The following is a 3,734-nucleotide window of genomic DNA, read 5'->3' on the forward strand; positions in this document are numbered from 1 at the left end:
TTATAGGACTGCCCAGTCAAAAGTCTGAGATAGTCACCAGTACTTCTGACCAAACAACCAGCTACAAATTGGGGGGTCCCATGATTCCTTCCTCAGGTTCGATAATTTGATAGAGTGGCTCACAGAACTCAGAAAATCACTTCACTTACTGTTCATGGTTTATTATAAAGGATACAACTCAAGAGTAGCTAAATAGAAGAGATGCATAGGGAAAGATATGTGGGAAGGGGTTTCCATGCCCTCCCTGGGAGGGCCACCCTCCCAGTGTCTTGATGTGTCCACCAACCTGGAGGCCCTCTGAACCCCATGGTTTAAGGGTTTTTATGGAGGTTTCATTATGTAGGCATGATTGTTGAAATCATTGGCCATTGGTGATTGAACTCAATCTCCAGCCACCCCCCCTTCTCAGAGGTCAGAGGTGGGGGGTGGGACTGGTGGAGGTAAAAATTCCAACCTCTAATTATGTCTTGGCCAACCCAGCACCCATCCTGAAGCTATCGAGGTGCCCCCCTCCCTAGGTACCAGTCATCTCATGAGCGTACAAAAGACACTTAGCACACTCCAGAGATTCCAATGGTTTTAGGAGCTGTGTGTCAGGAGCTGGAGACAAAACCAAATATATGTTTTTAATTAAGTCACAGTGCTTCTTTTAAAAATGTTTAGGGGTACCCGGGTGGCTCAGTTGGTTAAGCGTCCAGCGTCCAACTTCGGCTCAGGACCCCGAGGAATCTCACGGTCTCTTAGTTGGAGTCCCAGCTCAGGCTCTGTGCTGACAGCTCAAAACCTGGAGCCTGTTTCAGATTCTGTGCCTCCCTCTCTCTTTGCCCCTCCCCTGCTTGCTCTCTGTCTCTCTGTCTCTCTCAAAAATAAAATGTTTTTTTTTTTTTTTTAATTTTTTTTTTTCCCAACGTTTATTTATTTTGGGGACAGAGAGAGACAGAGCATGAACGGGGGAGGGGCAGAGAGAGAGGGAGACACAGAATCAGAAACAGGCTCCAGGCTCTGAGCCATCAGCCCAGAGCCCGACGCGGGGCTCGAACTCACGGACCGCAAGATCGTGACCTGGCTGAAGTCGGACGCTTAGCCGACTGCGCCACCCAGGCGCCCCAAAAATAAAATGTTTTAAAAAACCTTTCTTTAAAAAAATAAAAAATGTTTAAATGCCCCAACAATAGGTGCTGACTGGTTCGTCTTCTGAGGATTTCAAAACAATGTACAAATACCACTTCTCTGACTATAAAAAGGTAAAATGGGTCTGCTAGTTTTTAAAAGCATACTGATTCTTTTGAGCTCTTTGGGTTTGTACTGATCTAATCTATGCTTATAACTTTGTTGGCCTCTTGGCTAGAAACAGACTGGATTATCAAAGAGTTCTGGGTCAGACAACCAAGGCCGGAATCTAAAGACCAGCAGCCAAATACCTGGTTGACACATTTTAATTAAAATTGTTCTGTTAATGGGCTTTCCTCCTTTGTATGGTGATAAATACCAGGCAGCTTAACTAACATTTACTGGCAATTCCTGACTCCAGGGGTTCACTAAGTGTGGCCCTGAAGGGCAGCATCAGCATTGCCTGAGAACTTGTTAGAAATGCAAATTCTCAGGATGCCTGGGTGGCTCTTGGCTCTGGTCACGATCTCACAGCTCGTGAGTTCGAGCCCCGCATCAGGCTCTGTGCTGACAGCTCGGAGCCTGGAGCCTGCTTCGGATTGTGTGCCTCCCTCTCTCTGCCCCAACCTACTCGCATTCTGTCTCGTCTCTCTCAAAAATAAATAAACATTAAAAAAATTATTAAAAAAAAAAAAGCAATGCAAATTCTCGTGGCACCTGGGTGGCTCAGTTGGTTGAGTTTCTGATTTCAACCTAGTTCATGATCTCGTTGTTCCTGAGTTCAAGCCCTGCGTTGGGCTCTGTGCTGATAGCTCAGAGCCTGGACCCTGTTTCATATTCTGTCTCCCCCTCTCTCTCTCTGCCCCTTCTCCACTCATGCTTGCGCGCTCTCTCTCTCTCTCTCTCTCAAAAATAAATAAAAAATTAAAAAAAAAAAAAAAGAAGTGCAAAATCTCAACCCACCCCAGACCTACCGAGTCAGAAACTCTGGGGTGAAGCCCAGTGATCTGTGTTTTAACAAACCTTCCGGGTGATTGTGACGTACAGCTAACGTTTGAGAACCACTGCCTTAGGTACCTCCCTCCCCCCCCAAATCATGAGGAATTTGCTCTAATTGACTCACACACTCAACTCCAGTCACATGCGTATCTGGATCCGGGTGGTGGTTACACAGGCACATAACTCCATAAAAACTCCCCAAGCTCTACACTTAAGATCTATAAATTTTCCTTGATTTAATCAAACCTCGATTTAAAAAAAAAAAAAAAAATCACAGTCAAACTGTACTTCTAGAAAGCTGGTTGGGGCTGGGCTTGTCCCTGTAAATGAAGGTCATCAGACCCAGGGACCTTGGCTAGAGTAGCACTGTTCTCTAACTTGCCATGGTGAGCCATTCCCTGGTGCTGACAGCCAAGGAGGCCTGTCTGCAGCAACCTCAAAGGGGTTTATTGACGTCATTTAGCAGTGAGTTAGTCCCCAGGCGATGGCCTCAACTTGTTCAGTATCATCACAGGTATGTCCCCAAGACAAGACGTGAGCCGCAGACACAGGAAGCCCTAATGTGATCCTGGCAGCAGATAGGCGGAAGCACTGGTCCTTCAAGCAGCACAAGAAAAATAAGAGGAATCCAGGAAGCAGTGATAAAACCCAGCTGATCGGGGCTGTACATACAAGTCTTGGGCAACAGAGAAGCCATGGCCATGAGTCACATAAGCAAGAAGAACAGACCTGCTGAGGCACAGTCCTCAGTCCTCTCCTGCTGGCAGAGTCCTCAAGAAGCTGAGATAGGGGGCGGAGGGAAGCACTGGCCAAGAAGTGTCCTGCAAGGCCACAGCTTCTAGCAGGCGACTGTCCTCTTTTCTGCTTGTAAAAGTGAGGCACGGACCCTGGAGAGCCATGATGTCAATTCTGCACCGAATCTCAGAACCACAGAAATCCTCTGCCCCAGCCCTGGGTTCCTTTTGTGTCCTGAAATGGAAACAAAAACAAAAACAAAAACAAAAACAGCTTCCAGTCTCCCTGACCCATCAGGAACTGCCTTCTTGATTAACCACCCCTCTCCCATTCTTATTTGGGGAATCCTTGCTACACTTTGCATCTGGACCCACTCCTGCTGATCCCCACACTGCTGGGAAATGCGAGTAAGCCTGGCGGCAGCGAATGCTCACTAAAAAGAAAAGCAGAAGGAAAACTGCACCAGCAGGTGGACCCAGAGTCCAAACTATGTTGTGCTCATGCGCGGGCACCTGCGGCTCTCCCAGCTAGCCCGGGTCCTCCCAGTTGCTTCTACATCCCTGATCTGTCTCTGAGCCTCTTGAATTGTGTCAAATGTGACGTTTTTCATTCAAGTACTATGATATAGATATTTAGTCCAGCCTTACCCAGTTGAAATAGAAACAAATTTAAAGCCATTCCTATCTAAATCAGCGAAGTTTCCATTTCCCAGACCATTTCAGGCTGGGAAGCAGGTAGCCGAGGCAGGTCACTTTCCAGCTCCTTTTCAGTTTTGTTTCTGATACTTCGATTGCACTACTTTCAAGTAAACAAATGGCGAATGCTCATTTGTTCCTTTGGCCACCCAGCTTCCAAACTTTACTTCTGTGTTGGGTGACTCTTTCGTTGTC

General features: G+C 46.9%; 1 long non-coding RNA gene across 1 annotated transcript; it reads right to left on the reverse strand.

Annotated features, from left to right (window-relative positions):
• Nucleotides 1–2,320: 2,320 nt before the first annotated feature.
• Nucleotides 2,321–3,382, reverse strand: LOC123596773. The gene is made up of 2 exons (XR_006711863.1): nt 2,839–3,382; nt 2,321–2,706 (listed from the first exon to the last, which is right to left on the reverse strand). It is a non-coding gene; the product is annotated as an uncharacterized LOC123596773 (long non-coding RNA).
• Between the last annotated feature and the right edge of the window lie 352 nt (nt 3,383–3,734).

Source organism: Leopardus geoffroyi, chromosome C1 (assembly GCF_018350155.1).
Source record: "Leopardus geoffroyi isolate Oge1 chromosome C1, O.geoffroyi_Oge1_pat1.0, whole genome shotgun sequence".
Taxonomy (NCBI): Eukaryota; Metazoa; Chordata; class Mammalia; order Carnivora; family Felidae; genus Leopardus; species Leopardus geoffroyi.